Raw genomic sequence first — 13,262 nt, 5'->3', positions numbered from 1 at the left:
AGCCTGGTCAGTAGAGTGAGATTCTGTCTAAAAAACATAGAGGCCAGATATGGTGGCTCACACTTGTAATCCCAATACTTTGGGAGGCTGAGGCAGGCAGATCACGAGGTCAAGAGATAGAGACCATCTTGGCCAACATGGTGAAACCCTGTCTACTAAAAATATAAGAATTAGCTGGGCACGGTAGTGCATACCAGTAGTCTCAGTTACTCGGGAGGCTGAGGCAGGAGAATCGCTTGACCCTGGGAGGCGGAGGTTGCAGTGAGCCAAGATCATGCCACTGCACTCCAGCCTGGTGCCTGGCGACAAAGCAAGACTCTGTCTTAAAAAAAAAAAGTACAAAACATCTGTCTCTTGTTACTTACTTATATAATTTTCTTCTCTATAACACAGCTATAACCAGAATGAGCAAGGATGCTGTGACAGCTCACTATACCTACAGTTTCTTTTCAGATGATAAAAGGAAGCTCATGCTATAGTAAAGCCTTATTTCAATTTGATCTTGCCCTCATTTGGACAGAGACACCTGCCTATATCAAAGGGCCAAGCTGTGAGAACATAAGAAATTTAGGACCCAAGAAACTGGTAGATGGAAATATTGGTAACCACTAGGGCCCAATAAGCTGAACCCTCTAAAAACCAAACTGTCTTTGTTTCAAAGTTTTAAAAATTAAATGTCAGCCAGGCGTGGTGCCTCACACCTGTAATCTCAGCACTTTGGGATGCTTGAGCTCAGGAGTTTAAGACCAGCCTGGGCAACATAGTCAAATCATGTCTCTAAAAAAATTTTTTTAATTAAAAAAAAAATTGTGGCCAGTCTCAGTGGCTCACGTCTGTAATCCCAGCTCTTAGGGAGGCGTAGGCAGGAGGATAGCTTGAGTCCAGGAGTTTGAGACCTGCCTGGGCAACATAACAAGACCCCATTCTCCCCAAAAAGGAAAAAAAATGTGGTTTGGTCTTCGTGGTAGTATTGCTATGACGTAAGACATTCTAGGACAATGTCAAGATCATATCATCCACAATCTCAGCCTTGAAGAGCGAAGATTACATGAGGACTATGTGAGTGTGTCCTAACAGGAAGATAGAAATTTGTTCCATCAAAGTTACCTGAATAAGTTACCTGATTATATAGTGACAGGGAATCACTTACTTTTATAACAACAATTAAAATAGTATTACAATGTGGGAGGAAGCCAGGCACTGTGGCTTACGCCTATAATCCCAGCACTTTGGGAGGTCGAGGTGGGCAGATCACGAAGTCAGGAGGTGGAGACCATTCTGGCCAACATAGTGAAACCTCGTCTCTACTAAAATACGAAAAATGAGCCTGGCACGGTAGTGGTTGCCTATAGTTACAGCTGCTCGGGAGGCTGAGGCAGGGGAATCGCTTGAATCCAGGTGGTGGAGGTTGCAGTGAGCTGAGATCACACCACTGCACTCCAGCCTGGGTGACAGAGCAAAACTCCGTTTCAAAAAAAAATGTGGGAGGAAATTGGGGTCACTTAACAGCATCATGTTAAGTATAAATTTTGTTTCCTTTACCTATTCTCTCTAGAGACAAATCATGGCCAGTGATACATACTGTTACCTGATTGTTTTCTGACATATAAATAAAACGTGGAGTGTTGATCAGGAACTTAATAATCAGTTGTGAATTCAGACAAGTATTACCAAGTTCTGACTTGGAATGTCAGAAGTTAGGTCTGCCTGAGCTCGTTTGTTCATTGAACAAATCCTGATGACCAGCCATAGACGTTCCTAACTCTGTGTTTAAACCCCAAGTATTAGCAACAGTAATGGTCTATCAGGTGATTCCTGGAGCTTTCATCCAGTGCCCATGGAGTTTATCCTCCATGTTTCTTTTTTTTTAAATGGAGTCTCACTCTTATCATTTAGGCTAGAGTGCAATGGTGTGATTTTGGCTCACTGAAACCTCTTCCTCCTGGGTTCCAAGTTATTCTCAAGCCTCAGCCTCTTGAGTAGCTGGGATTACAGGCATGTGCTACCATACCTGGATATTTTTGTATTTTTAGTAGAAACAGGGTTTTGTCATGTTGGCCAGGCTGGTCTTGAACTCCTGACCTCCAGTGATCCGCCAGCATCAGCCTCCCAAAGTGCTGGGATAACAGGCATGAGCCACTGCTCCTGGCCTGTTCCTCCATGTTTCTGCACTCATGCAGATAGCAGCCCCTCTCCCATCTCAAGGATGATTAAGCTCCTAGTGTCTGTTGTCCTTAGTCATGCTACTATTTTGTCTCTGGGCTGGTGTTGCCTCTTCATAAAATGAGCGACCTAGACATGCATGCCTGTGATGTCCTTCACTGCTCTACCTTGCATCATACAATTCTGTTTACAGACGCATTCTGGGGGAGCAGTGAAATAAGAACAGCTAGTTTTAAGATTTGAAGAACTCCGCCCAGGTGGAGAGTCTTCAGAAATTGTCATCTTTATGCTAGTTATTCTAAACATCATGAGAAAGTTTGGCCAGTGATGCATTTCTGACCTCAGTTGCCTTCTGTGAGGTCAGGTGCTAGGAATGAAATTTGTCTGAAGGTGTTTCTTATGTATGTCTTTTTTTTTTTTGAGACAATTTCACCGTGGCATCCAGGCTGGAGTGCAGCAATGCAGTCTTGGCTCACTGCAGCCTCTGCTTCCCGAGTTCAAGTGGTTCTCCTGCCTCAGCCTCCTGAGTAGCTGGGATCACAGGCATGCGCCACCACACCCAGCTAATTTTTGTATTTTTAGTAGAGACGGTGTTTCACCATGTTGGCCAGGCTGGTCTCAAATCCCTGACATAAGTGATCCGCCTGCCTTGGCCTCCCAAAGTGCTGGGATTACAGGTGTGAGCCATCATGCCCAGCCATGTGTGACATTTCTAACCTTCCCTCTCTCACTTCTTCTCAACCAGAATCCTTGATCTTGAGGGCATTAATTTCTGTTCTATAAAACCAGTTATCTGGCATGTCTTTCAGTACACAAAGTTAGGCATGCCCAGCCCATTTGTATTCCACAGGGCAGGAGGTTAGCCAGGCTAGAGTGTGAGACCAAAGAATTGGCACTACTCACACCACTAGGAAAACTAGCAGGACTCTTCACCAGTCAGTCTATGCTGATAGGCAGAAGAATGCACATTTGACAGTCATCTCTTGGGGAGGCCATTGAAACAGAAGGTACCAACAAAATCCCCTGTAGCATTCTTGGCCATGGGACTACCCCTTCCTCCTGCAGAACTGCACTGAGCTAGGGGACAAAGGTCACTGTGTACTCTGCTGTAAGCCAGGATCCAGCAATCCCCTTTCTGGCTAGGTCCTCCAACCCCTGGAAGGAGGAGAGGTGTGTGCAGTTGATTTTTGTCTAGTAAACAGATAAAAAGGAGCTGAAGGCCAGGCTCAATGGCTCACACCTGTAATCTCAGCACTTTGGGAGGCCGAGGTGGGTGGATCACAAGGTCAGGAATTCACGACTAGCCTGTCCAATATGGTAAAACCCCATCTCTACTAAAAATAGAAAAACTAGCCAGGCGTGGTGGCTTGCACATGTAGTTCCAGCTACTCGGGAGGCTGAGGCAGAAGAATCACTTGAACCCAGGAGGCGGAGGTTTCAGTGAGTCGAGAGTAGAGATTGTGCCACTGCACTCCAACCTGGGTGACAGAGCGAGACTCCATCTCAAAAAAAAAAAAAACAGCTGAGCTGAAGTCCAGACCCACCATAGATAAGCAAACCAGCACTTCACAGTATAACATCTAGTCATAGTCAAACTGTTCACTTTCATTCTGAAACTGCTGGCATGGGCATGAGTGGACACCTGCAGTACACACTCCCGTGTCTGCTATGAGCTGAGTCTCGACCTGTGACCAGGTAGGGAGAAGGCCTTTGGGACAGGTAAGCCTCGAACGTTTGCAGGAAGTGCGTGGGAGTGGAGGTGCTGCATTTTGCCACTTTGGACAGCAGGGGCCGGGCTGTCCTGGAGCTCTGAGCATTCTGCCCCAAGACTGCACAGCTGGCCCCAAGCCCGATGTGAGAAATGAGGCTGCGCGCTGGCTCAGGGCCCCCACTGACCTTTTAAGTCTCGGCCCAGACCCCACACAAGGGGCTGTTCTCCAGGAAGCTCCAGCCTTGACAGCGCTGGGTTCCTGAGCTCTTCTAACCCGAGCGTAGCTGGGTGGGAGAGCATGTGACCCTCAGTCCCTGAGCTTGGGGCGCTGCCCCTCCTTCCGAACTCAAGATGGTTCCACCTGGCTGACAGCTCCTGTCTCAGGCTGACCAGACAGCCTGGGTTGGGACCCTTGTCCTAGGCGTACACTTGCAGCTGTGTAAGAAGATGACAGGCTTATGGGTGGGTGTCTACTCCCGCTGACCCTGGCATTGCCTGAGGCCCTTGCCTACCTAGGCTGGGCCAAGACTCAACTACAGTCAAATGGCTGGGGTCCAGTCACTGCTGTGGTCTCTGCCTTTGTGCTCACCTCACCTCAAGGTTTGTATCTCTGGCTTACAGCAAAAGCAGCCCCCACCCCCGACACAGAGCTGGCCTCACAACGGAAAACCAGGAAGGCCCTCGCTTGGCACTGGGGAACTAGTTCGAGGGTCAGGTTCATGACATCCATATTAAGAGTGCAGGGGTGGGGCCCGCTGAGACTGGGCGGGCTTCTAGCACAATGAGAATACCTCAGCTGGCCCCTCAGGCTTTGCCCTGCCTGGACATGCTGGGGACACAGTGTGCATGCCCAGGATGTGCTAGGAACTGCCCCAACCCTGGCCCTGTGGGATCCTTTTCTTGGTAATTTTCCTGTCTTTTGTTCTGGGAAAAGAAAATCTAGGAATGATTTGCAGCCAACCTCCCTGCATGGCCCATGTCTGGGACTGTGTGTACAGCTGAGGGTCATCAGAGACCTTAGTTCCACCTCTGCCAGAGTAGGAACATTGTGTTCCCAGCTCTGAGCTGCCTGTCCAGTTCTTTAGCACTGGCGGCCTTGGGCTGACTCCAAACAGGAGGGAGTGGGGGTGAGCAAGAACAGCCAGCGGGTTTAAGGAACAAGCAAGTAAACGAACCTGGAGTACAGAAATACCCCTCTACCTCCTCATCAGACTCTTGCCCCCTCCACCTTGGGAGGTCCTCTATGGGGCTCAGAGGCCCATCTCTGCCAGGGGCCTGAAGACCTACATCCTGGAGGTGAGGTCTGTGCTCAGCATCTCACCTGTACCCTTCATCTCCAGAACCATTGCAGTGCTTGCCACACCTTACCCTAGAGCCCTGTCCTCTGACCTCTTGCACCTCTGCCTCCCTCAGCAATGACTTGCCAGTCAGAAACTCTGGGCTCCCTCTTTGCTCCCCACCATCCTCCTCTATCTCCTGCCCCATTTTGAAACTTGCCTGTGGTTACCATCACCTTTCCTCACCTCCCATTCTTGCCACAGCCCCTGTTGCAGTACCCAGTGACTTCCTCTGACCAAACCAGTGCACATGCTGGCTCTGAAATCCCCACAATATTTACCAGGATTGACTTCTCGCTCCTGCTTCAAGGATCACATTCTCAGGAATCATTCGGCCCTCCTGGTTTTTCTTCCACCTCTTGTGATCATCCTCATCTCTGTTGCCAGCTTTAACTATACATAGTTAAATGTTGACGTGATCAGACTGCACTCTGGGCTCTTTTCCCTCCCTCCCTCCTTGGGGAATCTTGTCAGGAACAGTGTGGCTTTGAGTGTTATCACCGTGCTGCTCTCTCTGAATGTATACTTCTAGCTGGGACACTTCACCCTGAACTAGTTGTCCCACTGTCTGCTTGGCATCTCCACTAGGCTATGCAACAGCTGTCCCAAATATCCTCTTGTTTTTCTTTTTTTTTTCTTGAAATGGAGTCTCACTCTGTCACCCAGGCTGGAGTATAGTGGCTGTAGCTCGGCTCACTGCAACCTCCGCCTCCCGGGTTCAATCCATTCTCCTGCCTCACCATGTTGGCCAGGCTGGTCTCGAACTCCTGACCTCAGCTGATCTGCCCACCTTGGCCTCCCAAAGTGCTGAGATTACAGGCATGAGCCACCTCATCCAGCCCATCCTCGTATTTTTCATCAGTACTCCCTCTCCAGTTGTGCCGCCCTTCTGTCCTGAGGAAGTCTCCAACTCCCAGCACCTCCGATCTGTCCACTCTCAGATCCCAACTCTTCTTTAAAATCCCACCACTGCTTTCCCCTCCTTGAACTTAATACTTGGCCCTAGTCCCAGTCTTAATTACCCTCTCGGATCAACAGCCAGAGTCTTATTTTCGAAATGCAACTTTTGCCATATCATCAGCCCTTGGCTCAGTCCTCAAGTAACTTCCTACCAGCCCTGCGAAGGCATAAGTGGTCCAGGCCAAGGCCTCTCTACTCTCCCTTCACTGCAATCACTGGGAACCTTATGCAAATTTTGCTTTGCTTTTGGGTTTTTTGTTTTGTTTTGTTTTGAGGTGGTCTCACTCTTTTGCCCAGGCTGGAGTGAAGTGGCACGATCTTGGGTCACTGCAACCTCTACCCTCTGGGTTCAAGCAATTCTACTGCCTCAGCCTCCCAAGAGGCTGGAATTACCGGTGCCCGCCACCACACCCGGCTAATTTTTGTATTTTTAGTAGAGACAGGGTTTCACTATGTTGGTCAGGCTTGTCTCGAACTCCTGACCTCAGTTGATCTACCTGCCTCGGCGTCCCACAGTGCTGGGATTACAGGTGTGAGCCATCACGCCCAGCCTGTTTTTGCCTTTTGTTTTTTTTTTTTGAGATGGAGTCTCACTCTGTAGCCCAGGCTGGAGTGCAATGGCTCAATCTCAGTTTACTGCAACCTCCACCTCCCAGGTCCCAGTTCAAGCAGTTCTCTTACCTCAGCCTCCCAAGTAGCAGGGATTACAGGCACTAGCCACCATGCCCAGCTAATTTTCGTATTGTTTAGTAGAGACAGGGTTTCACCATGTTGGCCAGTCTGGTCTTGAACTCCTGACCTCGTGATCTGCCTGCCTTGGCCTCTCAAAGTGCTGGGATTACAGGCATGAGCCACCGTGCCCAGCCTGTTTTTTTTAAATTTATTTTTTAAAGTGTAAAATATAACAAATACAGAAAAGTGCATAAAACAAAGATGTTCTGCTCAATAATTTTTCATGGACCAAACACTCAGAAACCCAACACAGATGACAAACATTGCCAGTGCTCTGCAGCCCCCCCTCGTGGCCCACCAGTCACCCCTCCTTGCCCTATCCTGAGTTTTAAGATAAGGAGTTCATCACTTCCTTGATGTTTTTAGTCTTTTCGTCATGTAAGGATGCCTCTATTTTTTTTTATTTTTTATTTTTTATTTTTTATTGAGGATGCCTCTCTAAAGAATTTCTTCCTTTATCCAGTTAAATATATACCTTTAATTAATTGCATAAGAGAGAATCCATTATAATTGCTGTTGTTTAAATCTTTTTTTTTTTTTTTTTGAGACAGAGTTTTGCTCTTGTTACCCAGGCTAGAGTGCAATGGTGCGATCTCGGCTCACCGCAATCTCCGCCTCCTGGGTTCAGGCAATTCTCCTGCCTCAGCCTCCTGAGTAGCTGGGACTACAGGCGTGCACCACCATGCCCAGCTAATTTTTTTGTATTTTCAGTAGAGATGGGGTTTCGCCATGTTGACCAGGATAGTCTCAATCTCTTGACCTCGTGATTCACCCGCCTCGGCCTCCCAAAGTGGTGGGATTACAGGCATTAGCCACCGCGCCCATCCCTGTTGTTTAAATCTTTTATCTTTTCCTCTTTTCCCTTCTATCACCATTTTCTGCAACCCATGTTTACAAACTATATGTTCCCTATTTTTCTCCTGGCTTATATAATTATAAAAGCATACACACGGCTCCCTCCTCTGGCATACTAGCTGAACTAGGGAAAAAAACTTTTCGGCCTCCCTTCGAATATGGTTCCTTTCTTCAGATGTAAAAAAAAGGTCAGGAGAAGCTGTTGACAGTCATCCCAGGTGAGCCAGTGAGTCCAGACTATGGACTCAACCAGTAAGGTTAGGACCTGAGATTTTTCAGAGAAAGGTGGGTTTTTGAGCCTTCCAGCTGTATAGGTCAGAAGTAGAAAAAGGGACACAGACCAAAAACAGGACAGCTTGCTCACTACGTGGCGGGGGTGGTGCCTCCCTTAAGGGGAGGAGTGGGGCAGCCTCCTCCTTGGGAGGTGATAGGTGGAGAGACCACAGAAGACGAGGGCAAGGAGACCAAGGGGAATCCCAGGGGAGCAAGAGGCTGAGGGTTGGAGCAAAGGAGAAGTCTGGCTCAGCCAAGGAGGGATCAGACCAGTCACTGGGGCTCCGGGTGTGACAGTCTAGGTGCCGACAACCTTTATGGTGCCAGAAATTCCAGACTGGTGGATGTTTAGCACAATTTTTCTGTAACAACACCTGATCTGTTTTTGACAGAAAAGAGAACTGAGATGGCCAGCCCAAACGGCTAATGAGGGATTTGACTTCCTGAGATAGGAAGTCTGCACTAAGTACCTTGAAAAAGTTTTCACCCAGTCGTCTCAGGTAATAAAGACATGGGACATCTAAATTTAAACGCTAGAAACAAACAGGACAACAGACACGAGACAATAAAATAGAACAACAGACACTGAGGTAGATCAGGCCCCTAGGGTCCTCACACACTCACACATGCATGCACACCTGCACTCAGAGGTTATGACAGTTTTTTTTTTTAAACTCTTTGTAAATAGTTGGAACCCTGAAGAAATTTTTGCCTTCTTTGTAAATATTTCAAATTAAACAGAAACCAGGGACTCTGTCCTCCAGTGTCCTGGAGTAGCGACAGAGTCCAGAGGGATGCCCTCGTCAGGGCTGGACCCCTCTAAATCAGACAGTAGGACAGAACCAGGGACCCTGGACACCCGGAGTCCAAAAGCAGACAGAATCAGGAACTCTAGACCCTCAGAGTTCAAAGACAGAACAGAATCAGGAACCCTGGACACCCAGAGTTCAAAAACCAGAACCAGGACAAGGGACTTTGGGGCACCCAGAGCCCAAGGTCACAGGAATCACCATAGGCAATTCCGGCGTCCTGGTAATTGTATGATCCCTGTAACTTCCAGAAATAACCAGGTCGGGCCTGACCTACCTTCTCTGTGGAGCAGGACCAGGGACTCTGAAAAATAATTTGGTGGAGTGTGCCAGCAGTCGATCCGCTCTTCTCCAGCAAGGGGTGGTCTATGGGGCCCTGGAACGTCTCAGGGGGCACCTCCCCTATAGTTTGCCTCCTTCCCCGGGGGAGCCTAGAACGATCCCGGTCTGCACCTGTGGTGAATATCTCCCTGGAGCCTACAAATGTTGTAACTGAGTGAGTCAGAAGGAACACGCCACACTCTGAGTTCCAAATTAAAGAGTCCTTTATTAATTAGCAGGCAACCGAGAGACAGCTGCTAGTCCTCAAAGTTGTCTCGGCCGGAGGAAGGGGCCTGATTATCTTTTATACCTTGATTTAGGTAGGGGAGGGGAGTACCTAGCTAAAGCAGAATTTTACAGAAGCAGAAAAGCAGGTTAGAGGAAGGGGCTGTGGGCACAGGTGGTTTCCATACAATTACCAAGAAGGGGGGCAATCAGGCTCCTTCTACAAAATGATCAAAGGGAAACTTTTTTCTTACAATAGCAGTGGGGAGGTATGGCAAGCAGGATGTGGTTACAAGGGTTACAAGTGTTAAGAACAGTACGCTTCAATGCTTCTAAGTGCAGCATGACCCAGTCATGCAGCCAAAGGGGCTGTGGTAAGGAGGGGGAAGCCAGGTTGGAGTTTACAGCTAACATTGAGTCAGTTATGCTAGCCCAGGGTAGGTTATTACAGGCTAAGCTCAACTTTGGAGCTCTCCTGCCCTGTGTCAGAACTTCCACTTTACTTGTTCTCACTTAGGATAACCGTCCTTGGAATCTATCCACCATGTTGTGAGGAAGTCCAGGACACACAGAGAGACCACATGCAGGTTTTCAGCCCTGGCTATATTCTCAGATGACAGCCAGCCTCAAATGGCAGACTTCAAGTGAGGAGCCTTCTGATGATTCCAACCTCAGCCTGCAAGCTTCCCTAGCTAATGGATCAGAGAAAAGTTGTCTCCATTGAATCTTGCTCAAATGGCAGATTTGCGAGCAAAATAAGTTGTTATAAGCCACTAAACTTGAGGTAATTTGTTATACAATGTAGTAACCATAACAGTTTGGAGGTCCCAAAATGTCTCCAACCATGCCCTTGTGGATGGGCCATCATTTTGCAGGATTTTCCCCCACTACATATGATATAGCAATAAATATCCCTAACTATACTACACATACCTCAATGCTTTTATTTCCATAAGTGAGAATCCCAAGATTGGAATTTTAGGACCCAGAAATATATGCATTTTTATTTTACTGGAGTTTGCCAAAATGCTTTCCAAAAAGGCTGTAGCTAATCTTACCTCTGTCAACAGTGTTTGGAAGCATCCTTTCTCTCATCACATCCCTGAAAGCAAAAGTTGGTGCAGCTCTTTTTTTTTTTCCTGAGATGGAATCTTGCTCTGTCACCCAGGCTAGAGTGCAATAGCGCAATCTCAGCTCATTGCAACCTCCGCCTCCCGGGTTCAAGCAACTCTATTGCCTCAGCCTCCCCAGTAGCTGGGATTACAGGCATGTGCCACTACAGCAGGCTACTTTTGTAGTTTTAATAGAGATCAGGTTTTGAACTCCTGACCTCAGGTAATCCACCCACCTCAGCCTCCCAAAGTGCTGGGATTATAGGTGTGAGCCACTGCGCCCAGCCTGGTGCAGCTATTTTTGATTTTTGCTAGTCTGTTGGTAATAAAGTGACCTATATACTATGTCATATATATATATATTTATCTACTTATAATATATAATTATATGTATTATAAATATAATTATATATAATTATAATTATATAATTATAATTATATATATTATAATATATATAACATAGTATATATATATGACATAGTATATATATATATATATATATATATTTATTTATTTATTTATTTTAGGCAGTCTTGCTCTGTCACCCAGGCTGGAGTGCAGTGGTGTGATCCTGGCTCACTGCTACCTCTACCTTCCAGGGTCAAGCGATTCCCTGTCTCAGCCTCCCAGGTAGTTGGGATCACAGGCGTGCACCACCACACATAGCTAATTTTGTATTTTTAGTAGGGATGGGGTTTCTCCATGTTGGTCAGGTGGGTCTCAAACTCCTGACCTGAGGTGGTCCACCCTCCTTGGCCTCCCAAAGTGCTGGGATTACAAGCGTGAGCCACCATGCCTGGCCTGCTACTCTTTTTTTTTCAATTAATGAACTTTATTTATTTATTTTTTTGAGACGGAGTTTCTCTCGTTACCCAGGCTGGAGTGCAATGGCGCGATCTCGGCTCACCGCAGCCTCCGCCTCCTGGGTTCAGGCAATTTCCTGCCTCAGCCTCCCGAGTAGCTGGGATTACAGGCATGCGCCACCATAACCAGCTGATTTTTTGCATGTTTAGTAGAGACGGGGTTTCACCATGTTGACCAGGATGGTCTTGATCTCTTGACCTCGTGATCCACCCGCCTCGGCCTCCCAAAGTGCTGGGATTACAGGTGTGAGCCACCACGCCTGGCTGAGCTTTATTTTTTAGAACAGTTTTAGGTTCACAGCAAAACTGAATGGAGAGTACAGAGTTCCTGTATACCCTTACCCATGCACATGCACAGCCTCCCCTACTATCAATATCTCACCTCAGTGTGGTGCACTTGTTACAGTCAACAAGCCAATGTTAACACATCATCAGCCAAAATCCATAGTTTACATAAGGTTCATTTCTTATGTTGTGCATCGTCTCAGTCTGTTCAGACATCTATAACAAAATGCTACAACTGGGTAGCTTATAAACAACAGAAATTTGTTTCTCACAGTTCTGGAGGCTAGGAAGTCCAAGATCAAGGCACTGATAGATTCAGTATCTAGTGAGGGCCCCTTTCCTGGTTCATATAAGGCACCTTCTTACTGCATTTAAACATAGTTGAAGGGAGCAAGGCAGCATGCTAAGGCCTCTTTTATAAGGGCACTAATCCTATTAATCCTACTCTGTCCTCGTGAGCTAATTATCTCCCAAAGGCCCTACCTCCTAATACCATGTATCAGTGATCAGGTTTTAACAAATGAATTTTGGAGGGGGCACAAACATTCAGCCCATAGCATAAATGCTATGAGCTTTGACAAATGTATAATGACATGTACCTGCCATTATAATGTACAGAATAGTTTCACTGTCCTAAAACTCTTCTGTGCTCCATCTATTCTCTCACTCCCCCAAAACACCTGGCAACCACTGATCTTTTTACTCTCTGGTTTTGTCATTGCTACATCGCTTACTTTGATTTGTATTCCTTGCCTTCTGATGAGTTTGAACATCTTTTCAAGTTGTGACGTTCTGCCCATTGCTTCCCAATACCCTTTTCTCCTTCTTTGCTAACAAACCTTGATTTTGTCCAGGAGAGTAAACGTCCATTCCCAAGTAATGGACAAATCCTGACCCTATTCTCTGACTTCTCAGCCTCCTTGCAAGCCTGAGAAGCCTGAGTCATTGGTCAGAGAACAATAAATAAAGTCTGCTGGGTCGTCTGGGAAAGCATTTGCTTACCTGATAAAGCGGATAAATGTGGCTGGTGCCAGCCTACCTCCTGCTTTGAAACACTGATGTGATGTTTGGAAAGGATGCAGCTATCTTTCAATGCAAGGGCCATAAGCCTGAGGACAGAATTCAACACATCAAGGATGATGGTAGAAGGATCCAAATAACCTGAGTGACATGCAACAGAAACAAATGGCATGTCCACCAAAAGACATGTAAAAAGCCCAGCTCAGTGGCTCACGCCTGTAATTCTAGCATTTTTGGGAGGCCGAGGCAGGTGGATCACAAGGTCAAGAGATTGAGACCATCCTGGCCAACATGGTAAAACTCTGTCTCTACTAAAAATACAAAAAAAATACAAAAATTAACTGGGCGTGGTGGCATGTGCCTGTAGTCCCAGCAACCTGGGAGGCTGAGGCAGGAGAATTGCTTGAACCTGGGAGGCAGAAGTTACAGTGAGCCAAGATCACGCCAGTGCATTCCAACCTGGTGACAAAGTGAGACTCCGTCTCAAAAAAAAAAAAAGATGTGCAAAAGAGCGTTTTGGTTGGATGCGGTGGCTCATGCCTACAATCCCAGCACTTTGGGAGGCCAGTGGGTGGATCACCTAAGATCAGGAGTT

The sequence above is a fragment of the Callithrix jacchus genome, chromosome 15 (assembly GCF_049354715.1).
Source record: "Callithrix jacchus isolate 240 chromosome 15, calJac240_pri, whole genome shotgun sequence".
Lineage (NCBI taxonomy): Eukaryota > Metazoa > Chordata > Mammalia > Primates > Cebidae > Callithrix > Callithrix jacchus.
This window is presented reverse-complemented; position numbering follows the sequence as displayed.